The following is a 26,140-nucleotide window of genomic DNA, read 5'->3' as shown; positions in this document are numbered from 1 at the left end:
AAGGTTGGTTATATTTTGCAACTGGAATACTGAAATGCACTCATCCATGCCAGTGTTAGCTACAAAAAAGATAGCATTCAGCTAAAACCTATTAAAAAACCCACAAAACTGTTTTGCGCTGAATGGTTATTTTTGTGATAAAATTGATGCAGACCATGCTACCTTATAGAAATTCATCTCCGAAGTTACAATACAGCACTTCATGTTCCCAAGCATCTTTCCTTACATTATTTCAGGAAATAAACTGGAAAGTAGAAAGACAAGATAGGTGACACTATTTTATTCAACAACCTACTGCCATTTCAAAAAGTTTTATGTCATTTTCTTGCTTATAATAAATACACAGGGTGATTTACTGCCATATCATAAAAATACATCAAAGTAATAAAAACAAGCAAAATAGTAAATACAGGTAGTCCTTGACTTACAACAGTTCGTTTAGCGATGGTTCAAAGTTACAAAGGCACTGAAAGTGTATCAAAAATGTATATCAAGGGTATCAAAAATCTTGTGTACCCAATGATAAATTTGTTATAGAGTAAACACAATCCATTGAGATACACATGAGGAAAGTCAATCTGTGTAGTGGTTAAGGCACCAGGCTAGAAAACAAGATACCATGAAGCCAGATGGGTGATTTTGGGCCAGTCACTCTCTCTCAGCCCTAGGAAGGAGGCAATGACAAGACCAAACTGGCTCTTCTACAACTTGCTTTACTACTGTTGTAAGAAAAATCCATCTGATTCAGTTCGAAGCCAGGAAGAAGGCATTGGAAATAAAATGGAGGCTGGAGGCTGATTGGAAAGAGGGTCCATTTATCGATGAAGCAGAACCACCAGGGTTTGTGGTTCTGGTGCAGCTGACAAAATGGAGTTGAGGGAGGAGAGTTATACCTTCTTTGGGCTTTGTATTTGAGCTTCCTGTACCTGTGCAAGAATATGTCTTTTAATATTCAATTGGCTGTTGTCAGATTCCTATGGGATCATGTAGGGGTCATAGCTGGCTCTATAGGCAAAAGAGGAAATGCAAATCCTGGATGCTTGTCTGAGCTAATTTTGTCAACCTTTCGTTTGTTGCTTATCTGAGTTTCTGTCTTGATCCAGTCTTTCTGAACGGATTACCAAATCTGCATTTCTAAAAGTTGCCCTCCTCAATTTCTGCTTGGGGGCAGGGAAACTGGGGCTGGTTTCTGAATAGGCTGGCCCAATCTTTTGTAATGGGCACAAAATATCTGCTGGGGGTTATTAAGAAACTTTCTGTCTTTTAGAGCATGTTCCGCCATTTCTCCTTTAGGAAAATATAATATTCTGTCTTTTTAATATTTCCCAAAATATTTCATTCTTCTGGGGTAGGTACTGACTTTCTACACCACTATCCTCAAAAATTGCTTTCTTTCCTGAAGATGCAGCAGCGTTTTTGCAGATCTCGTTTCATCTTAAGCACACTACAATCCAGAGAGACCAGAAAAAGCCTCTGACAATTTGGAAGGTTTGCAGTCTTGAAAAGAAGCAAACCAACCAACAAACTGTTTTTTCCTGCTTGAGCAGGCGGTTACTGTTAGGTCATTGTTACTGTTAGGAAGTTTCTCCTTAGTTCCAGGTTGCTTCTTTCTTTGATTGATTGATTATTATTTTTATTATTTATTTATTTATTTATTTGTTGAGTGCGTGTTAGATAATATATACAAGTATAAGCATGAATTGAATACATAAAACGAATACAATTAAAGGGAACATTAGGAGAGGGACGGTAGGCACACTGGTGCTCTTATGCATCCCCCTTACAGACCTCTTGGGAATGGGGTGAGGTCAACAGTAGACAGTCTTAGGTTAAAGTTTTGTCCTTTCCAACTCTGTTATTCTGTTAACAACCCTGTGAGTTAAGCTGGGCTGAGAAAAGTGCTGGCGCAAATCACACAAGGAGCTCCAGAGTTAAGGGTAGATATTCTCATGGCCACGCTCATCCAATGGCATCCACAGGCTGTTGTTGCACAGGGTCATCCCACCAGTTTTGCAACCCAGTTGCATTGCAACCTGCAGCCTTCTTTTGCCAGCTTGCTCCACCCACCACCCAGTGGTGGGATTTAGCCAGTTCGCACCACTTCGGGAGAACCGGTTGTTAACTTTCTGAGCAGTTTGGTGAACTGGTTGTTGGAAGAAATCATTAGGGCAGAGAACTGGTTGTTAAATTATTTGAATCCCACCACTGCCCCCACCCCATATTCTCCCCCTGGGAATGCAGCTGGACTCACCCACAAACAATCCTTAAGGGAATGCAAAACACTCTTTCAAACAACACTTCTTTGCTGGATCAACAACATGTCTTACGACACCTTAAAATGAATGCAAGTTTGTGCAGAACACCAAAGGCCTCCATAAGAACTCCAGCTGAGGTCATCTATAGAAGACAAATGACTGTCAACATATTTTTCAAAAGTTTCTCATGAACAGTGCTGAATATGCTTGGGGGATTTGCTTGTAAATATGGTTATCCCAAGAAAGTGTGATGAATATTTGTGTGATGTGTGGCTGCATGGGTATGATAGCCAGCCTCTCTCCTCACAGCTCTACCCCGGAGATGGCTGTAGGAACCCCCAGTTGTATTCTGGAAACAAGTTAAAGTTTTTTCTTCAGGATCCTCTAGGATGTGGTCATTTATTTATTTATTTATTTATTTATTTATTTATTTATTTATTTATTTATTTATTTATTTATTTATTTATTTATTTATTTATTTATTTATTTATTTATTTATTTATTTATTTATTTATTTATTTATTTATTTATTTATTTATTTATTTATTTATTTATTTATTTATTTATTTATTTATTTATTTATTTATTTATTTATTTATTTATTTATTTATTTATTTATTTATTTATTTATTTATTTATTTATTTATTTATTTATTTATTTATTTATTTATTTATTTATTTATTTATTTATTTATTTATTTATTTATTTATTTATTTATTTATTTATTTATTTATTTTATTATTTTATAAATAGCTCAAGGCAGGAAACCCTACACCATCTCAGACAGATGGTTATCCAACATTTTCTTAAAATTGTACTAACTGACTTTACTTTGGCTGTAAACCGCCCTGAGTCCTTTGGGAGAAAGGCGGTATAGAAATTGAAACAATAAATAAATAAATAAATAAATGGCACCAATATTATACAATATGTGAAGTAATGTTTTGATCTATGAGAAGGTAAAAGGATGCGGGGGAGAGGTGGACAGGACTAAATATTGAGGTCAGAAATAAATGTAGAAGATAAAGATTCTCTCTCTGAAGCAAAGATCAGATAAATAGTTAAAATAAGGAAACTTCTGTATACAATATAATTTTAACTCCTCTCCAAAGACATTGTACAGAGACAAATACAGGAATCTGGAGAGAGGGAAATGACAACAAGTTTGTAAAGATGGAAGTGACATGTTTTATTGACTTGCATTAGATGTCATGACATCATACAAATGGCGTGTATTGTCATAAGGCATGCACTGTCACTCTGATACCTTTATGTCTTGCTACAGATAGTTATGTCTGTAGGAGAAAAAATTCCTTCTTCATTGTATATCAAAAATCAGAGTGACAAAACCAAAATCCTACCAAGAAAACTGTTAAGGACTTGTTCAGGCTGTCACTAGGAGTCAACACTGATATTGTTGTGATATAATATAATAATAACTGATATTATATAATAATATAATAATAACTGATATTATTAGTTACCACCTTCAAAGCGCTCCATGGCATAAGACCGGGTTACTTACGGGACCACCTGCTGCTACCGGCGACCTCCCATCGACCAGTGCGCTCCCATAGGGAGGTTCTCCTCAGGGTGCCGTCGGCCAGTCAATGTTGGCTGGCGGCGCCCAGGGGGAGGGCCTTCTCTGTGGGAGCACCAACCCTCTGGAACAAGTTACCACCAGGTATCCGTCAACTCCCTGATCTTCAGACCTTTCGACGCAAGCTGAAAACATTTTTGTTTCACCGTGCAGGACTGGCTAGTGGGGTTTTAATAAGGGGTTTTATTGCTTTTAAGTTCTTCAACCAACTCTAAATTTTCCTTTTAAACTGGTCTTAAAAATTGTACTAACTGACTTTACTTTGGCTGTAAACCGCCCTGAGTCCTTTGGGAGAAAGGCGGTATAGAAATTGAAACAATAAATGAATGAATGAATGAATGAATGAATGAATGAATAAATAAATAAATAAATAAATAAATAAATAAATAAATAAATAAATGGCACCAATATTATACAATATGTGAAGTAATGTTTTGATCTATGAGAAGGTAAAAGGATGCGGGGGAGAGGTGGACAGGACTAAATATTGAGGTCAGAAATAAATGTAGAAGATAAAGATTCTCTCTCTGAAGCAAAGATCAGATAAATAGTTAAAATAAGGAAACTTCTGTATACAATATAATTTTAACTCCTCTCCAAAGACATTGTACAGAGACAAATACAGGAATCTGGAGAGAGGGAAATGACAACAAGTTTGTAAAGATGGAAGTGACATGTTTTATTGACTTGCATTAGATGTCATGACATCATACAAATGGCGTGTATTGTCATAAGGCATGCACTGTCACTCTGATACCTTTATGTCTTGCTACAGATAGTTATGTCTGTAGGAGAAAAAATTCCTTCTTCATTGTATATCAAAAATCAGAGTGACAAAACCAAAATCCTACCAAGAAAACTGTTAAGGACTTGTTCAGGCTGTCACTAGGAGTCAACACTGATATTGTTGTGATATAATATAATAATATAATAATAACTGATATTATATAATAATATAATAATAACTGATATTATTAGTTACCACCTTCAAAGCGCTCCATGGCATAAGACCGGGTTACTTACGGGACCACCTGCTGCTACCGGCGACCTCCCATCGACCAGTGCGCTCCCATAGGGAGGTTCTCCTCAGGGTGCCGTCGGCCAGTCAATGTTGGCTGGCGCCCAGGGGGAGGGCCTTCTCTGTGGGAGCACCAACCCTCTGGAACAAGTTACCACCAGGTATCCGTCAACTCCCTGATCTTCAGACCTTTCGACGCAAGCTGAAAACATTTTTGTTTCACCGTGCAGGACTGGCTAGTGGGGTTTTAATAAGGGGTTTTATTGCTTTTAAGTTCTTCAACCAACTCTAAATTTTCCTTTTAAACTGGTCTTAAAAATTGTACTAACTGACTTTACTTTGGCTGTAAACCGCCCTGAGTCCTTTGGGACAAAGGCGGTATAGAAATTGAAACAATAAATGAATGAATGAATAAATAAATGGCAGCTGTGACAATGCAAACAAAGCTCTGCTTTTTACTTGCACATGTATTTATTGTGTTGGAAGAAATGTCCATCTAGACTCAGTTCCAAATGGGAAGAAAGACACTGGAAACATGGAGGCTGATTGGAAAGATGGTTTAATGGTGGAAAGGAGTCAGACCACATGATTTGAGTCTGGTCCTGGGCAATCGAGCACATGGGTGAGAGAGAGAGACAGAGAGAGAGAGAGAGAGAGAGAGATTTATACCCTTCTTCAGCTTTAAACTTGCTTCCTGTTCCTGTGAAAGAAATGTATTCTGATTGGTTGTCAGATTCCCATGGGACCATGCAGGCGTAACTTGGTAGGTTGTCTTGAGTCCCAGGCTTGGTTGAATCTTGCTGGATGATGTAATGAAAGGGTGTTGGACAATTCCTATTATGGCTTAACAACTTTGTCTTGGTTTGGATCTTGAGTGAGGGCTAATCCTATCATGTCCTGAGGGTGAAGGTCTTTTGTTTTGTAGATAGACTGGCCCAGTCTTTTGTCTTGTAGATAGGTTGACACCAATCTTTCTGGAGCTATTAACAAAAGTGGGGGCTGCTTTCCAAGGCATGTTTCTCCTTTTCTCATCCAGGGAGGTATAATATTCTGCCTTTTTAATATTTCCTAGAATATTTCATTCTTCTAGGAGAGGGGTGGGTGCTAACTTCCTACAATTGATATTCCGCCTTTATTATTTTTATAAATAGCTCAAGGCAGGAAACATACACAATACCCCTTCTTCCTCCTATTTTCCCCAAAACAACAATCTTGTAAGGTGAGTTGGTCTGAGAGAGACGGCCTGGCCCAGTCACCAGCTGGCTTTCATTGGTTAGGGTGGGACTAGAACTCTCAGTCTCCTGGTGATTGGCTCAAAGTCATCCAGCCGGTTTTCACGCCTAAGGCGGAAGTAGAACTAATAATATCCTGGCTTCCAGCCTGGTGTCTTAACCACTAGGCAGAACTGTTTATTTTTATGCACATAAGAAACAAACAGAGAGGTTCAATTGTATCATTCCGTCCGTGATCTTGATTTTTTTATTGCGCACATCCTACAGGGACCCTGAATTTGCATTTCCTTTCAGTACCAACTGACTGACAGAGGGCGCTTGCCTTTTTCTTGAGGTTTTATCTTTATCTGTGGTTAATAATTGTTCCTAATGTTTCTCTGTTTTCATTATTTATCAGTAGGTTGTTTTGTTTTTGTTCTGCTGTTTCATGCCACCCAGCAGCCTTTAGGATTGGAGTGCTGTAAAACGAATCAAAATGAAATAAAGATTTGAGGACCTCCAACTGAGGTGACTTTGAAAGGGGAAAGGGAGGCAAAATTATTTATTTTTTATTTATTTATTTCGTCAAGTACATATTAGACAATATATATAAGTATAAGCATGAATTGAATACATAAAATGAGTACAATTAAAGGGAACATTAGGACAGGGACGGTAGGCACACTGGTGCGCTTATGCACGCCCCTTACAGACCTCTTAGGAATGGGGTGAGGTCAACAGTAGACAGTTTAAAATTTTGGGGGTTTGGGGATGAGACCACAGAGTCAGGTAGTGCATTCCAGGCATTAACAACTCTGTTACTGAAGTCATATTTTCTGCAATCGAGTTTGGAGCGGTTCACTTTAAGTTTGTATCTATTGTGTGCTCATCTATTGTTGTCGTTGAAGCTGAAGTAGTCATTGACAGGTAGGACATTGTAGCAAATGATTTTATGAGCTATGCTCAGGTCATACCAAAGGCGGCGTAGTTCTAAATTTTCTAAACCCAGAATTTCAAGTCTGGCATAAGATATTTTGTTGCGAGCAGAGTAGTGGAGGACCCTTCTTGTGAAATATTTCTGGATGCGCTCAATTGTATTAATATCCGATATGCAGTGTGGGTTCCAGACAGATGAGCTGTATTCGAGAATTGGTCTAGCAAATGTTTTGTATGCTCTGTTTAGTAGTGTAATATTACCCGAGAAAAAGCTACGCAAGATTAGGTTTACAACTCTTAATGCCTTTTTGGCGTTGTTACAGTGGGCTTTGGTACTTAGATCATTTGATATTATATTAAATTATATTATGATATTATAATAAATGATATTAGATCATTTGATAATTGCAGAGGAGGATAGATTTTTTTGATAAGCTATTAATCTTGACAGCTTAATGGAATCTCCATATTCTGAGGGAGTCTATAGTAAATGCCCTGCTCTGCTTCTGACTTGTTGAAGGCATTTGATCAAACGCTATAGAAGTTAGATGGAAGCTTTACACCTGTGCCAGAAGAAAAGTCCTTATGTATTTAACCATGAAAAGCAGGGAACAAACATCTGCATTTCTAAAGAACAAAAAGCAAGCATCCCTTCAGTCACCAAATTCGCGTTGTTTTCTTGGCAATATGAAAGTTGTGTGCCAGAGTTTTCACCTAGAATATTTTTGTAATTTTCTCATCTGACCTTCCTTCAGCTCTGGGATCTCCTCTTGGTCTCCCATCCAAGAACAAACCTCATTTCATTCCTCTTAGCTTTTTTAAGTTTAGCCAAGGCCAGTAAAGTGCTACCCCACCTGATCAGGGTATTCTCCATTAAACTAGAGATCTGACAAGGTTTCAGTTGTTCAGAAATGTATATTTAATAACGTCTCTTGAAGTGGGGGACGGGGGGGACGACCTATGATAGTTAGATGCCCCATGCATCTTGGAAACAGCAAATGCAATTTTCAATTCTCATTTAAAATTGAGTACATTAAGACAATTCTCCCTGCAATTTCTTACAAGTAAGTAGTAGACTTATGACCACAATTGAGCCCAAAATTTCCATTGCTAAGCAAGACAGTTGTTAAGTGAGCTTTCCCCCATGTTACGACCTTACTTGCCATAGTTGTTAGGTGAGTCACTGCAGTTTTTAAGTGAATCTGGCTTCCTCATTGACACTGCTCGCAAGAAGGTTGCAAAAGGTGATCACATGACCCCAGGATACTGCAACTGTAATAAATACATGCCAGTTGCCAAGCGGCTGAATTTTGATCATGTGACCACAGGGATGCTGCATCCGTTGTAAGAGTGGAAAAAAAGTGTGAAAATAAGTTGCTTTTTTCAGTGCCCTTATAACTTCAAACAGCCACTAAACAAATGGTTGTAACCATGACTGCATTCATCATGTTGCAAACTTTTAAATTTTGCAATTTCCAGAGAGGAATAATGATTTATACATTTTGTCAGGCTGAATTTAGACAGATGCAAAGGGTAAGAATTGTGTTGAAAAAACGGATTTGCAGCTAAGAAAAGAAGATTATTCCATTCAACCAAGGCTGTTGTTTGGATTTTAAGAACCCTCCGTTCTTGAAATCTTGAAACAGTACATTGCCGTTTTAGCTTCTGAAATGCCACAGATGTTTCTCAAGTGGGAAAGGTCACAAATACTAACAAATGGAAAGGATTCATCAAACAAATACACAAACATACATTATACCAACACAATTATTTGCACGCTGTGGGCTAGAAAAATTGCAGGGGAAGGAGGAATCACCAATGAGAAGCCAGAGGACAAATTAGGAGCAGACATATCAAAACTCTTAAGATTAATCATGGTTGGGCAACTAAATGGGCTAAATGAATTCACACCGTGCTTCTTTCTGCAGATTTAAAAGCCAAGATTGTAAACAGTTCTTTATAACAATAACAATAACAGATTTGGAAGGGACTTGGAGGTCTTCTAGTCCAACCCCCCTGCTCAGGCAGGAAACCCTACACCATCTCAGACAGATGGTTATCCAACATTTTCTTAAAAATTTCCAGTGTTGGAGCATTCACAACTTCTGCAGGCAAGTCGTTCCACTGATTAATTATTCTAACTGTCAGGAAATTTCTCCTTAGTTCTAAGTTGCTTCTTTCCTTGATCAGTTTCCACCCATTGCTTCTTGTTCTACCCTCAGGTGCTTTGGAGAACAGCCTGACTCCCACTTCTCTGTGGCAGCCCCTGAGATATTGGAACACTGCTATCATGTCTCCCCTAGTCCTTCTTTCCATTAAACTAGGCATACCGAGTTCCTGCAACCGTTCTTCATATGTTTTAGCCTCCAGTCCCTAATCATCTTCGTTGCTCTTCTCTGCACTCTTTCTAGAGTCTCAGCATCTTTTTTACAACGTGGCGACCAAAACTGAATGCAGTATTCCAGTGTGGCCTTACCAAGGCATTATAAAATGACACTTAAAAAAAAAACTGGCTAGTCCAGCCTTAGCAAACATGGATCCCACCAAACAGATTGGGACTACATTTGCCATGAACCACAGCCATCTTACAATAGTTAGGATGGGCTGGGAGACAGGCTGCTGTTTTACACATCTGAAGAGCATCATCATGTCAAGAAAAGTTGGATCTGAAAAAACAATTGGTTATCTGATGATGAAAAGACACCTTTGCAGCTGGCTGCACCTTGCACAGGTGGTCCTTGATCAGAGATGAAATTCAAAATTTTTCCCTACCAGTTCTGTGGGCATGGTTTGGTGGGCGTGGCAGGGGAAGGATATTGCAAAATCTCCATTCCCACCCCACTCTGGGACCAGCCATAGGTGGTATTTGCCAGTTCTCCGAACTACTCAACATTTCCGCTACCGGTTCTCCAGAACCTGTTAGAAGCTGCTGGATTTCACCCCTGTCCTTGACTTATAACAGTTCATTTAATGACTATTTGAAGTTACAACAGAATAACAGTCTTGGAAGGGACCTTGGAGGTCTTCTAGTCCAGCCCGCTGTTCAATCAGGAGGCATTTCAGACAAATGGCTTGTCCAATTTCATTTGAAAAACCTCCAGTGATGGAACATCCACAACTTCTGGAGGTAAGCCATTCCACTGATTAATTGTTCTCACTGCCAGGAAATTTCTCTTTAGTTTACCACATTCTCTGGAACTGAGGGTCAGGCTGGCAAAAATGAAAGTTGTTGACATCTCCAGGCTCATGCTTAAGTTCTCGTTCCTGGGAAGTGAAAGTCAAAGGGGGTCTTGTCTTCTCATTCAGGCTGGTGAGCTTCCTAAATGCATATATTTGGCCACAGTGTGACTCGGAATGCTGGATGGATGATATTATCTAGAAGGAATTTTCTTAGTTTATGGTGAATGTATACACGTGCTTCCAAATGGGTTCACTCCATAAGCTTCACAGAGGATACTTTTATCTTCCATTCTGAAGTGCCCTTGATCCTTCCCATCTCTACGTTGCTTAAGAAGTTCTAACTTCTCTGAGCGATGCCTTTAGAGCTGTCTTTACAGCTGATTTTAATGAATGTGCATTTTACTGTATTTTAGTGAATGTAAAGGTAAAGGTTCCCCTTGCAAATATGTGCTAGTAGCTGCTGACTCTAGGGAGGAGTGTTCATCTCTGTTTCAAAGCTGAAGAGCCAGCACTGTCTGAAGATGTCTCCATGGTCATGTGACAATTTAAGAGTATTTTCTCCCCTGCTTGATGCATGTTGAATTTAAGAAGATTTACAACAATGGATCTCTTTTATGCTCTAAGGCAGGGGTCTCCAACCTTGGTCCCTTTAAAACTTGTGGACTTCAACTCCCAGAGTTGAAGTCCACAAGTCTTAAAGGGACCAAAGTTGGAGACCCCTGCTCTAAGGCAAGATTTTTCAAACTTGGCAACTTTAAAATAGGTGGACTACAACTTCCAGAATATAGGATCTCCTGCTTGAGCATGGGGGAGGGGGTTAGACTAAAAGACCCTTCAAGGCAGAGGTGCTATTCAGCAGGTTCTGACAGGTTCTGGAGAACCGGTAGCGGAAATTTTGAGTAGTTCGGAGAACTGGCAAATACCACCTCTGGCTGGCCCCAGAATGGGGTGGGAATGGAGATTTTGCAGTATCCTTCCCCTGCCATGCCCACCAAGCCACACCACACCACACCCACCAAGCCATGCCCACAGAACCGGTAGTAAAAAATTTGAATTCCACCACTTCTTCAAGGTCCCTTCCAACCCTATTATTTTATGTATATCTTTTCACCTGAGGAAGGCCTAGTTGGGTGCAGCAGTCATTTAGTGTTAATATCTAAGAGAGCAGAAACACAACTTGTCACCCAAATTTTCAAACCTTTGGACTGATGAATTTCTATAAAGATTAATGATTTGATAACGTTTTACCTTCCTTTCAGTGGAGTGGAGTGAACTGTCTGGTTCGGTTCTGCAACCCAACAAGACACACAGACTTCAGAGCATAATTAGAACTGCAGAAAAAATAATTGCTACCAACCTGCCTTCCATTGAAGACCTGTATACTGCACGAATCAAGAAGAGGGCTGTGAAAATATTTACAGATCCCTCACATCCAGGACATAAACTGTTTCTACTCCTACCCTCAAAACGACGCTATAGAGCACTGCGCACCAGAACAACTAGACACAAGAACAGCTTTTTCCCGAAGGCCATGACTCTTGCTAAACAAATAATTCCCTCAACACTGTCAAACTATTTACTAAATATGCACTATTATTAATCTTCTCATCATTCCCATCACCAATCTCTTTCCCCTTATGACTGTATGACTGTAACTTTGTTGCTGGTAATCCTTATGATTTATATTGATATATTGACCATCATTTGTGTTGTAAATGTTGTACCTTTATTTATTTATTTATTTATTTTGTCACAACAATACGAATTGATGAATTGATACCTTGATGAAAGTATCTTTTCTTTTATGTACACTGAGAGCATATGCACCAAGACAAATTCCTTGTGTGTCCAATCACACGTGGCCAATAAAAAATTCTATTCTATTTGGGTGGCTGTAATTCAATGGTTCCTCAGCAGTGTGATTTGGGGAAGGCACCAAGAATGACAGAAATGGGACAAGGAAGCTACATATGGTCTGTAGCTTTCCAGCTGACGTAAACAATCCTGGAAGTTCTGTAATTTTGTGATTATAATGATTCACATACAATCCATTGGGTGACTTGGCACAGATGCTGTAAATCTTCCCACGAACTTAAAAATAGCCCACAAATATTAATGGAACAATATCCATCTAGCTCATGGCTGCCAGCTTCACAAGGGAACAACTTGTGGATTTTTTTCCCTTCAGCTGCTAAATAGCTAGTTAAGAACTCACCCCCCAAAGGGCCAGCATCTCAAATCATTGCTTCTTCCATAATTGTGATATTGGCCATTGAAAAGATTCTGGGCCTTTTTCTCCTTCTCCCTAAATGCAGTACAAACATGAACTGGCAAACTCTGTTTTCTGCCACATCTACAATACATGATAATTCCTTCCTTTCATCTCCAATGTATGATTGAGGTAGTATGGTCTAGTAGTTAAAGCATCAGGCTAGAAACCAGAGAGTGTGAGTTCTAGACCCACCTTAAGCATGAAAACCAGCTGGGTGACTTTCGGCCAATCACCAGGAGTTTGTGAGTTCTAGTCCTACCTTAGGCATGAAAGCTGGGTGGATGACTTTGGGCCAATCACTAGGAGACTGTGAGTTCTGATCCTGCCTTAAGCATGAAAGAAAGTTGAGCAACTTTGGACCAGTCACTCTCTCTCAGCTCAATCCAACTCAGAGGGTTGTTGCTGCGGGGGAAATAGGCGGAGGAAGGAGTACAGTATTAGATATGTTCACCACCTTGAGTCATGTATAAAAATAATAAAGACAATATTTTAAAAAAATATATTTTAAAGTCATCCTTAACTGTATCAAGGCACTGCTATCTAAGGGTGGGATAAGATACGTCCTTGTGATCCAACCTCGACCCTTTGTATAAAGGTAAATGTAAAGGTTCCCCTCGCATGTATGTGCTAGTCATTTCCAACTCTAGGAGGCGGTGCTCAGCTTTGTTTCAAAACTGAAGAGCCAGCGTTGTCCGAAGACATCTCCGTAGTCATGTAGCCGGCATGACTCAACTTCAAAGACCCATGGAACACTGTTACCTTCCCACCAAAGGTGGTCCCTATTTTTCTACTTGCATTTTTTATGTGCTTTCAAACTGTTAGGTTGGCAGAAGCTGGGATAAGTAATAGGAGCTTACCCCGTTACACGACACTAGGGATTCAAACCGCTGAACTGCTGACCTTTCAATTGACAAGCTCAGCATCTTAACCACTAAGCCACCGTGTCCCTTTGTATATGCGAACCCAAAAAGGATGGAGTTTGTGTTTTGATGCTGTGTTGTCTTTTTTGATACCCCATCCCAACCTAACCCCATCCAATAGGCAAAACTGTGCCAGTGTTAAATTAGACTAACCCTATACATCTAGTAATTCAATAAATAAATAAATATCCTGTTATTATTCATGGATAACCTGCAGTTACGTAAAATCTGTTTTGTCATCCGCAACCTCGGAAGGAATTCAGAGGACTAAAATGCCTTTACAAACGATCAAGGGGACACGTCAAGAGAGGGATCAGGAAATTTCAGCATGGAGAATTTCGTGACCAGTGTAATTTTCTGCTGGCTGAAGGATGGCGGGAAAGCAGTTGGACTAGCAGGGGGTAAAAGGCCATTTTGTTTGCTTTGCAACCCTCTGCTTTGCTCCAGCCGTTCTCTCAGATCGTTTTCTGAGGAAAGAAACTCCAGTGGTGGTAGTGGGTCAATCATCACTCACTGAATTTACTTGGGATAAACACTTGTCCATCATCCAACAAAAATTAAAGATAAAATAAAAAATAAAAAGAATAAATGAATAAATTAAAAAGAAAAAAAACAAACAAACTCAAAGGGCAGATCATAGGATGTTTTTTTTTTCTGCCATCAGTTTTTTATGCTTTTATGAAAATGGAAATGAAGAAACTGTGGATCCAGTGGTGAAATCTACTATTTACGGGACCGTCTGCTGCTACCGAATACCTCTCACCAACCCATGCGCTCTCACAGAGAGGGACTCCTCAGGGTGCCGTCGGCTAGGCAGTGCCGTCTGGCGACACCCAGGGGAAGGGCCTTCTCTGTGGGGGCTCCCACCCTTTGGAACGAGCTTCCCCCAGGACTTCGTCAACTTCCGGACCTCCGAACCTTCGCCATGAGCTTAAAACTCATCTATTCATCTGCGCAGGACTGGACTAGATTTTAGATTTTAAATTTAAACTGGTTTTAATGGGTTTTATTACGTATACTGTTATTTTTAATTATTCGGCTATTTGGAATAAGTTTTTTAATTGATGTTTTATTTTGTATTTATATGAATTTTTTATCTGCCTGTAAACCGCCCTGAGTCCCTAGGGAGATAGGGCGGTATAAAAATACGAAAAATAAAATAAATAAAATAAATCCAAATTTTATTACTGTTCTGTGGGCGTGGCTTGGTGGGCGTGGCAGGGGAAAGATATTGCAAAATCTCCATTCCCACCCCATTCTGAGGCCAGCCAGAGGTGGTATTTGCTGGTTCTCCGAACTACTCAAAATTTCCGCTACTGGTTCTCCGAACTGCTTAAAATTTCTGCTTCCAGTTCTCCAGAACTTGTCAGAACCTACTGGATTTCACTCGTGTGGATCACCATGTTCCAGGAATCTCTAAATTGACCATTTTACCAGCAGCTGTTACTTCAGGGAATTCAGGACCATATTATTAGTTTTATTTCATATGAGTGATCTTTTCAGCTAGACATATTGTGGATTGAACTGTAATTGGAAAAACAGATGTTCTATTTTTTATTCTGTCATAAAGAATATGATAGCTGACGGCATACTAGAAGCCAGTGGATTAAAACCAAATTAAGATGGTGCTGATTTGATCCTGCCTTTTGACATGTATTGGATCCCTGCTGGAAAATCTATTTTACCAAATACTGTATTGTCTACACCAGGGGTCTGCAAACTTAGCTCTGCTTTGCTTTTTTCTACTCTGGGAGTTGAAGTCCACAAGTCTTAAAAGAGCCAAGTTTGCAGACCTCTGTTCTACACAGAGAAACGGAATGCTATTTTTTCGGTGGCAGGGATGAGGTGTAGCATCTATTGGAGACAGCATGTGAAAACCAAGTGAGATCAGCATGAAATCTAAAACTGAATTAATTGATGTGTAAATGGAATTAAAATTACATTTGAATTAAATTCATTAGTCTGGTTGGTCTGCATATTTGTTATACTTCTGTTCCATTAAAATGATAATTCGGTGGCAGAGGGTAAAAGTGATCTGAGATTTTAGCTTGAAGGTGTTGTTATATATTCTAAGCGTAACTTTTAAAACACGGGTACACAGTTCGTGGCATCTGAACTGATGCAACCTTTCCGCTGCTCCCCCTAAAAGAGAAACTGAAGATTGGAAAGGTAGAAGAATGTAAATTTGAAAGGTTTATTCTGGATACACTCACTTGTGACTGTTTCAACAATGCTTCCTTTCTGCTGAGGCCATTCAGCACAGTCCATGATTCAGATTTGCAAGCTTTGATCAAAAGAGACTGGGTACCAGTGGTGAAATCCAAATTTTTTTAATACTGGTTCTGTGGGCGTGGCTTGGTGGGAGTGCCAGGAGAAGGATACTGCAAAATCCCCATTCTCTCCCAACTCCAGGAGAAGGATACTGCAAAATCTTCATTCCCACCCCGCTCCAGGAGAAGGATACTGCAAAATCCCCATTCCCTCCCCACTCCAGGAGAAGGATACTGCAAAATCTTCATTCCCACCCCGCTCCAGGAGAAGGATACTGCAAAATCCCATTCCCACCCCACTCTGGGGCCAGCCAGAGGTGGTATTTGCTGGTTCTCTGAACTACTCAAAATTTCTGCTGCTGGTTCTCTGAACTGCCAAAATTTCTGCTTCTCTAGAACCTGTCAGAACCTGCTGGATTTCACCCCTGCTGGGTACTATATTTTAAAGTCCTATATCTTAATTGAGGTTAAAATCAGGTTGGAATAGATCAAGAACGATGATTCAGTGGTAAGCTATGTTTGCATAAAATGCATTACCTTTAGACCAGTGCTTCTCAATTATTTTCTGTCATGTCCCCCTAGGAAGAAGAAAACATTTTTCGCGCCCCCCCCCCGCGCGACTTTCTTTCAGGCGTTTTTCTCCTTGAAAGGGAGGAGCATGCGCAGTCACATGTACTGGCAGTCCCACACTAAAGATGGCTCCGACAGGCTCGTGTCACAAGGGTTTTGGACAGCCAATCAGATGCTCCCGTTGTTCTCTGATTGGATACAGAGACATAAACACGGGGCTTAGCTTGTTTGCCGAGGTCAAACGCGCCCCCCTTTACGGAGCCTCGCGCCCCCCCTGGGGGGCACGCCCCACTATTTGAGAAACGCTGCTTTAGACAATAGTGGGCTGCTGCCGGTTGTAACAGCCAGTTCGGCTGGAATCGAAAATGTGACCATGCATGTCCATGCGTGCAGCATCAAAAAGCCGGCAATTATATAGGATGTAATAGCACCAGGGCGGGTAGGTGGTGTTGTGGTCCCCCAGCAGCCTGCGGAGCTGGCAACGGAGTCGGACAGCGATGAGGCTGAGGTGGGGCCAGGGCCATCGGGGAGTGAGGTGCGGACTCCAGAGCCTCCAGAGACTGATAGTAGCACGCATAAGAAGAGCTGCCAGAAGGCAAGAGCAGCTCAAGCAAAGAGGACAACTTGGTAGTACGGCCAAGACATGATTGGCCCCTCCCATAAGGAGACCAGCAACGGTGTTTGGGCTTTGCCGGAAAACAATGTTGGTAACTTTGTCTTCTTCTTCATCTACGTCTGGCATTTATTTTTGTTTCGGTGACTTCTGAACATTTGCCAAGAAAGGCCTTTGGCAGTTTGCCTAATTGGACCAAGGTTTGCGATAGGACTGAGAACTTTGTGTTTGGGAGGAATTTGCTTTAATTTAGTTAAACTGCACCGGGAATGAAGTAATTCTCAGCTGTTCGAATAAAGTTTGTTTGTTTTATCATTGACTGAATTTCCTACTACCTACTTGGGCCTGGGTCACAACAGGTGGGGCCAGCTGCTGGTCGGAACAACCGATTCTCCAAAACCGGTCCGAACCGGCCGCAGCCCACCACTGCCTTTAGCCTGAACTAACCCATTTTTAGAGTGAAAATACAATATAGGTAAAGGTAAAGGTTCCCCTCGCACATATGTGCTAGTCATTGCCGACTCTAGGGGGCGGTGCTCATCTCCGCTTCAAAGCCGAAGAGCCAGCGCTGTCCGAAGACGTCTCCGTGGTCATGTGGCTGGCATGACTCAACGCCAAAGGCGCACGGAACGCTGTTACCTTCCCACCAAGGTGGTCCCTATTTTTTCTACTTGCATTTTTACGTGCTTTCGAACTGCTAGGTTGGCAGAAGCTGGGACAAATAACAGGCGCTTACCCCGTTACACAGCAGCACTAGGGATTTGAACCACTGAGCTGCTGACCTTTCGATCGACAAGCTCAATGTCCTAGCCCCTGAGCCACCATGTTTCGTGAAACATAATTCAACGAATCGTGAATTCACCACAGGGGCTTGATTTTTTTTCAACACAATACACTGCAAAATATTAACCAAGCTTAAAACTAGGTGGTTTCAGAAGGCTGTGTACATATAGCTTCAGGACTCCAAGTCATTTGGTTCAGCGAGATGAGTGATCATAGCCACTGTCTAAAAACCTAGTTAACACTAGAAAATCCTTCCTTCCAGAGCCTCTCTGGCTGCAAATTCTATAACAAAGCAACTGGTCCAATGCATCTTGAGAACATCAGGTTGCGGGAGGAAATATTTAGGTGAGATACAGACACACATAGTCACGGGCGCACACGCACGCACACACATGCACTCTTTTCAGAATAAAAGATATTCCATAAAAGGTTGTTTCCCTAAAAAAGAAGCCCTACAGCCGTCAAGCTGGAGAAGTCACAGATAGATCTTAGAATCCTTCTTATCAAAAATGTGGCTTCCAGAGGCCTAAAGAGACTTCCAGCCATGATCCGGATCAGAGGCCAGGCCAAGGTTTATCAGTGAGTTTCAAGGCCATCCCACCACCAGCAGCAGCAGCCTCATTAGCCGCTCATGGCAAAAGAATTTCATCAGGGTCCCTTCTGAGAAATGCTCCCTCCCAATACGCTGGAAGGCAGATGATTACGTAAAGGAAGCCAGGATTGATTTATAAATCAAAGCAAGGACATTCAACTCTTTGGAGAACATCTGCTTTGCTTTTGCTCTTTCCCAGTCCTGTCCTGCATCCCATCCATCACAGGAGCAATTAGATGGGAAGAGAGAACCCCCACCCAAAAAAACACAACCCACCCACAGCCCTGAGAGATTTTCTGTTTGTGCTGAATGTAAAGAATTTGTGGTTTCTCTTTGCAAGGCTGGGAACAAAACCCAACAATGACCTTGTAATGCAGCTACCGGAAAAAAAAGGGGGGGTTACATCATTCTCTTCCCTTCCTCAACAATAATTTATCTCCTGTTGGGATTTAGGGATAGGAGACTAAAACATATGACGAATGGTTGCAGGAAATTGGGTACATATAGTTTAATCTAGTGAAAAGAAGTACTAGGGAAGTACTAGGGAGTACTAGGGGAGAAGTACTAGCAGTGTTTCAACATTTGAAGGGCTGCCATAAAGAAGAGAGAGTCAACCTCTTTTTCAAAACACCAGAAGGCAAAGCAAGAAACAATGGATGGAAAGTAAACAAGGAGAGAAGCAACCTAGAACTAAGGAGAAATTTCCCAGGTAAGAACAATCCATCAGTGGAATGACTTGCCTTCAGAAGTTGTGGGTGGTTCATCACTGGAGGTTTTTAAGAAGAGACCGGATAGCCAACTGTCTGAAATGGTAGAGGGTCTCTGGCTGGAGCAAGGACTTGTACTAGAAGACCTCCAAGATTCCTTTTATTGTAGTCCAGTCAGTTCATAGGACATACACTGTTCAGCTCAGTTAGGAAAAAATATAGCTTGAGGTTTATTTATTAGAAATCAACAAACATCAGAAACAATGGTCTTGCAAAATCAGGGCAAAACCAGGTAGAAATCAAAAGTTGCTGGGGAAACGAATAGCAAAATCAAGCAAGAAATAATAAAAACCGTTTCCAGCTTTGGGCAATATACTGGGGACTGGATGAGCTGCAACACTTTTTTTATCCAAATAAAACTGGAAGATCCCTTCCAACTTCCTCCTGTTGCTTGTCCTCCAGCAGCTCATAAATGGGGACAGAAGGCTGGAGAATTGTAAATGTCTGGGATTTAAGAGGAATTGACAGAAATGTCCTCCATAAACAACAGCCTTGATGGAATGAGTCATGGAACCAACTAATGTGCACAATAGCCAAGCATGTTGCTTCTGAGAAGCCACCAAGTAAGTTCAAAGGCAATGGAGGCAAACCTAAAAAATATTCAAGTTATACAGGAGCTTGCTCTTCCTGAGACTCTCATCTGCAAGCTGTCTTTAAATACCACTCTTCACTTCTTACTATGTTACAGAGCTCCTGATTACAACCTTGTACATGTGAACAAGCTAACTTCACTACTAACGTGGGCAGCCTCCTGCCCACACCCTCTTATCTTTCTTGGTGACCTCAATCTACCTCTCATTAATTGGACCCTAAACGAATGTACAACCGAACCCATAAATGCTATCCTGTACAATGCCGTTACTAATCTGGGACTGGATCAACTAGTAACAAACAACACTAGACTCAACAACTGCCTTGATCTCATCTTCTGCAACAGTTTAAACTCAATTTATAAACTCTACAAATAAAAGAACCCTTTTCCAACAGCATGATTGACTTCTGTCTCAATTTATGTCCTTACAATGATGATTATAATGATGGAATCCCAAATTATAACTTTAAAAAAGCCAACTATAATCTCATAGCTGCCAACCTCTCATCTCTTGATTGGCAAATTCTGTTCACTGACTGTATTACTGCCAAAGACCATTATAACATTTTTTTGCTTGAAGTCAAAAGAGTCATTAAACTATATGCACCACCAATAACCCCCAAAGCAGAAAAAACAAATTACCCATAACAATAAGAAAGCTTCAAACAAAAAAAAATATCTGTTTGGCGAAAAAACAAAAATGGCTATGTTGTTAACTTTAAAAGCTGCTACAAAACCTTATGCCGCCAGATAAAGGAAGAATGCACCAATTACCTCAGCAAACAAGAGAAAAACCTTATATGCACAAAATCCACCTGTGCCTTCTATAACTTTGTAAACAACAAACTTAAAGACTCGAGATCCATCCCACCCCTAAAAGGGCCTAACGGGAAAGATTGTAATGGTGAAACCATTAAGACCAACCTCTTCAATATGTTCTTCGGTTCAGTCTTTGTAAACAGCAATGGCTCATGGCCCACATTTCCTAGTTGTACCACAACTAATTGCAATGATCTACTACATATCGATTTTACAGAAGATAAATTTGAAAAGGCACTACACAGCCTAAAACCATCTCTGTCTATTGACCTGATGGATTATGTGCCTACTTCTTAAAAAAGCTTTCCACTGGCATAGCAGAACCTCTAATCATAATCTATGAAATATCTTTCAGAACCAGCTTCTTGCCCAACCTATGGGCACTAGCCACAGTCATCCCTATCTTCAAATCACCTAGTGGCATTGAGGGAAGCAAGGCGTTGCTACGCCTCCTCCCTCATTGCGTCGGCAGATAACTGCCCAGCCGCCCTGTTTCGGGTGACTCGTTCCCTCCTTCACCAGGGGGAGTGGGATGACCCGCTGCAGGGACGTGCTGAGGAGTTTAACGGTTATCTATACGATAAAATCGTTCAGCTTCGGGACGGGTTGGACCAAAATTGCGGTGACTCAGGTGAGACGTCCGAGGGTGGTCTTGGTGACGTTGTTTGGGATGAGTTTGACCCTGTGGCTCCCGAGGACATGGACAGGTTGTTGGGTAGGTTGAATGCCACCACGTGTTTACTGGACCCGTGCCCCTCCTGGCTGGTGCTGGCCACTCAGGAGGTGACACGAGGCTGGCTCCAGGCGATTACGACTGCTTCTTTGGTGGAGGGTGTCTTTCAGCCGCCTTGAAAGAGGCGGTGGTGAGGCCCCTCCTCAAGAAGCCTTCCCTGTTTTAGGTAATTATCGTCCGGTCTCCAACCTTCGCTTCGCGGCGAAGGTTGTAGAGAGTATGGTGGCATATCAGTTTCCCTTACACCTGGATGAAACTGTCTATCTAGACCCGTTCCAGTCCGGTTTCCGGCCCGGTTACAGCACGGAGACGGCTTTGGTCGCGTTGGTGGATGATCTCTGGAGGGCCAGGGATAGGGGTTGTTCCTCTGCCCTGGTCCTATTAGACCTCTCAGCGGCTTTCGATACCATCGACCATGGTATCCTGCTGCGCCGGTTGGAGGGATTGGGAGTGGGAGGCACCGTTTATCGGTGGTTCTCCTCCTATCTCTCCGATCGGTCGCAGACGGTGTTGACAGGGGGGCAGAGGTCGGCCCCGAGGCGCCTCACTTGTGGGGTGCCGCAGGGGTCGATCCTCTCGCCCCTTCTGTTCAACATCTATATGAAGCCGCTGGGTGAGATCATCAGTGGTTTCGGTGTGAGGTACCAGCTGTACGCGGATGACACCCAGCTGTACTTTTCCACACCGGGCCACCCCAACGGTTATCAAGTGCTGTCCCGGTGTCTGGAAGCCGACGGGTCTGGATGGGGAGAAACAGGCTCAAGCTCAATCCTCCAAGACAGAGTGGCTGTGGATGCGGCATCCCGGTACAGTCAGCTGAGTCCACGGCTGACTGTCGGTGGCGAGTCATTGGCCCCGATGGAGAGGGTGCGCAACAGGCGTCCTCCTGGATGAAGGGCTGTCTCTGAAGATCATTTGACGGCCGCTCCAGGAGAGCGTTCTACCAGGTTCGCCTGGTGCGCCAGTTGCGCCTTTCTAGACCGGGATGCCCTATGCACGGTCACCACGCCTCGTGACGTCTCACCTGGATTACTGCAATGCTCTCTACATGGGGCTCCCCTTGAAGGGCATCCGGAGGCTGCAGTTAGTCCAGAATGCGGCTGCGCGGGTGATAGAGGGAGCCCCTCGTGGCTCCCGTATGACACCTATCCTGCGCAGACTGCACTGGCTACCTGTGGCCTTCCGGGTGCGCTTCAAGGTTTTGGTAACCACCTTTAAAGCGCTCCATGGCATAGGGCCGGGTTACTTACGGGACCGCCTACTGCTACCGAATACCTCTCACCGACCCGTGCGCTCTCACAGAGAGGGACTCCTCAGGGTGCCGTCAGCGAGGCAATGTCGTCTGGCGACGCCCAGGGGAAGGGCCTTCTCTGTGGGGGCTCCCACCCTCTGGAACGAACTACCCCCAGGACTTCGTCAACTTCCGGACCTCCGGACCTTCCGCCGCGAGCTTAAAACACACTTATTTATTTGCGCAGGACTGAATTAGATTTTAAATTTATGGGTTTTAAATGGGTTTTATTTTTATATTGTTTTAAATATTCGGCTTTTAGAATAAGTTTTTTAATTGTTTTTACTCTGTATTTATGTGTTTTTATGTGCCTGTTAACCGCCCTGAGTCCTTCGGGAGATAGGGCGGTATACAAATACGATTAATAAAATAAATAAATAAATAATAAAAAGGGAGACACCAGCCTAGTTGAAAATTACAGACCAATCTCATTGTGTTGCATCACTTGCAAAGTCATGGAATCAATCATAAACCAATCCCTTACCCTCCACTTAGAAACAAACAACCTACTCTCTAACAAGCAATTTGGTTTCAGGAAAAAATTGTCCTGTAATCTGCAACTTGTACACTGCAAAAACATATGGACTACACACCTCGACCAGAGTAAAGCGATAGACACAATCTACATAGACTTCTGCAAAGCTTTTGATTCAGTGGTACAGACAAACTACTTTTAAAACTCAAATCTTATGGCATTTCCAGATCCCTGCATAAGTGGATAGCTGCGTTCCTGTCAAACAGCAACAAGTAGTCAAAATAGGGAGCGCCCTATAAAACAGTGCGGTGTCCCCCAAAGACACTTAGGACCACACTCTTTATACTTTACATAAATGACCTTTGCAATCATATTATAAGCAACTGAATTCTCTTCGCTGATGATGTAAAACTATTCAACATCACCAACAATGCTGCTACCCTACAAAGAGACTTTGACTATCTGTCAGAATGGTCAAACAATTGGCAACTCCAAATCTCAACCAACAAATGCTCTGTCTTACACATTGGCAAAAAAAATCAGAACATCAATTACAAGCTGGGCGGATACAACTTTGTAGGCAACCCTCATTATGTCAAGGACCTTGGAGTACTCACCTCAAATGATCTAAGTACAGAGCTCACTGTAATAGCATTGCCAAAAAGGCATTAAAAGTTGTTAACTTAATCTTGCGAAGATTCTTCTCCAGTAATATTGTACTGCAAACTAGGGCATACAAAACATTTGCTAGACCAATTCTCGAGTACAGCTCATCTGCCTGGAACCTGCACTCTATATCGGACATTAATACAATTGAGCAAGTCCAGAGGTATTTCATGAGAAGACTCCTCCATTCCTTTGCTCATAACAGAATACCTTATGCCACCAGGCTTGAAATTTTGGGATTAGATAATTTAGAACTATGCCGCCTTCGGTCTGACCTAAGAGTAGTACACAAAATTATCTGCTACGATGTCCTACCTGTCAATGACTACTTCAGGTTCAACCGCAATAATACATGCGCACACAATAGATACAAACGTAAGACAAACTGCTCCAAACTCGATTGCAGAAAATACGACTTCAGCAACAGAGTGGTCAATGCCTGGAATGCTCTACCTGACTCTGTGGTTACATCCCCAAACCCCCATAACTTTAACCCTAGACTGTCTACTGTCGACCTCACCCCATTCCTAAGAGGTCTGTAAGGGGTGTGCATAAGTATACCAGCATGCCTACAGTCCCTGTCCTACTGCCCCCATTTATTCGTATCCTTATCCTGTATTCATAATAATGTTTATGCTTATGTCTGTAATCTTATACGTGTTTGACAAATAAATTAATTAATTAATTAAAAATTTAAAAAATTGCCTTCCTGCTCTACTGGCTTCCTTACTTCAAGATTTGATACTCCTAGGTAGACTACCTTTGAACCTGGAAGTTTGTCTAAGCCACAGGTGTCAAACTCAAGGCCCGCAGGCCACATCCGGCCCATGGGGTGCTTAGATCTGGCCCGCGGAGCCACCCTGGAAATAGCGAAGAACCGGCCCACAGTGCCTCTGCCAGTGTGGCCCTCCCAGGCTCCGTCTTCACTGGCAGAGGGCTGTAGGAGATCCCCGCCCCGGGTCTACCTGGGCCACCATAGGTGCCCCCAACACAAGTGACATTGAGCTGGCCATGCCCACTCTTGCCATGCACCCCCCAGCCCAAACACAACCCTGATGCAGCCCTCAATGCAATGGAGTTTGACATCCCTGGTCTAAGCTATCACAACCATTGTCATTGGTGCAAGGGGTCCTATTCTATACATTTACTCAATATGTAAATGGGAGATTTACATATTCTCCTATTTACAATAGGAGAACCTCTAGCTAAGATTCTGTGCACTTCAGAGAACCCCCAAATCCCATTCCTGGCTGGCCCCGCTCACCCCTCCCCTCCCATGAGTCCTCACGTGGCCCATTTTGAATGCTGGTAAGTGCAGGGCGCGAGCACAGGCTCAGGGAGGGCGAAAAACAGGCCTACCGGAAGTTCAGGAAGGCTGGAAATGAGCTCGTTTCCTGCATCCAGAGGGCCTTCGGAGCCTGGGAAGGCTGTTTTCACCCTCCTGGAGGCTCAAAGAAAACCTCTGGAGCCCGGGGAGGGCAAAAACATCCCACTGCCATGGTGCAGGAGGCCGACTAGGCCACGCCCACCATGGCCACGCCCACCCAGCAACCAGGCAGAGAACCCCTTGCTAAAATTTTTCAAGTCCACCCCTGAGTACATGTTACCACTTCTTGGGATTACGAATCTTACCAGGGATGGGCATAGTTTTGGTGGCTGGGACTCTTAACATTGGGAGAAAGCCAAGGACCAGAACATATGGAATATGTACGTTCTTCTTTGCTTTTTTGGGGGGGAGGACAGTTTTTTAAAAACTTTCCTGATGATGCAGTAGCAAAATATGTATCTTTGAGTCAGTTTTGACTCCTGTTGGCTGATTTCACACTATTAATTCCAGCAGTGGTAGTTCACAGGGTGTAAGGAAAAAACTTGGGGCTGGGTGTAACCAGTGGTGGGATTCAGCCAGTTCACACCACTTCAGGAGAACCGGTTGTTAACCTTCTGAGCAGTTTGGTGAACTGGTTGTTGGAAGAAATCATTAGGGCAGAGAACCGGTTGTTAAATTATTTGAATCCCATCACTGGGTGTAACCGAAGGGGCCCCTGCTTATTCACCCTGCTGTCCATCAATCATATACTATGTCAAACCTTTCCCCATCTCCCTGGATTCGGGGAACAGAATTATTTTCTTCTTCATTACAGTAGCATTTATGTCTTTCCCTAAACCCTGATCCTCTCTAATGCACAATAAATCAAAGAATATGTTTGAGTAATACAAACCATTCCAATAGAGTTGTTGTTTATTAGCATAATGTGGGTAATAACTGCAGTGGTTCATTAGAAAGGAATGTTAAGAGGCTGAAAAAGATTCTGCCTGAGCCAAAGAAATGATAATGGGTCTTGGAGAAACACCATTTGAAGAAGAAATTGCAAGGAGTGGGGGAAAGGGGGGTATTCTTGCCAGCCCATAATAATCAAAGAAGACTTGGATGCAGTGGTGGGATTCAGCCAGTTTGCACCACTTCGGGAGAACCGGTTGTTAACTTTCTGAGCAGTTTGGCGAACTGGTTGTTGGAAGAAATCATTAGGGCAGAGAAACCGGTTGTTAAATTACTTGAATCCCACCACTGCTTGGAT

General features: G+C 42.3%; 1 protein-coding gene across 2 annotated transcripts in view; it reads right to left on the bottom strand.

Annotated features, from left to right (window-relative positions):
- The window catches only part of TBXA2R (thromboxane A2 receptor), a 68,525-nt gene that overhangs the window by 27,890 nt on the left and 14,495 nt on the right, over positions 1-26,140 (bottom strand). Inside the window, exon 1 of one of the 2 annotated variants that reach the window (XM_058163339.1) lies at positions 12,733-12,851. The exons of the other annotated variant lie outside the window; for it this stretch is intronic. The gene's annotated coding sequence lies outside the window, so the exon portion shown is untranslated. Of the gene's footprint in view, positions 1-12,732; positions 12,852-26,140 lie in introns of those variants that run through there. 2 annotated transcript variants of the gene reach the window in all.

This window comes from Ahaetulla prasina, chromosome 1, assembly GCF_028640845.1.
Source record: "Ahaetulla prasina isolate Xishuangbanna chromosome 1, ASM2864084v1, whole genome shotgun sequence".
Lineage (NCBI taxonomy): Eukaryota > Metazoa > Chordata > Lepidosauria > Squamata > Colubridae > Ahaetulla > Ahaetulla prasina.
Note: the sequence above shows the minus strand (reverse complement) of the source record. Positions and strands in the feature narration are given on the sequence as shown.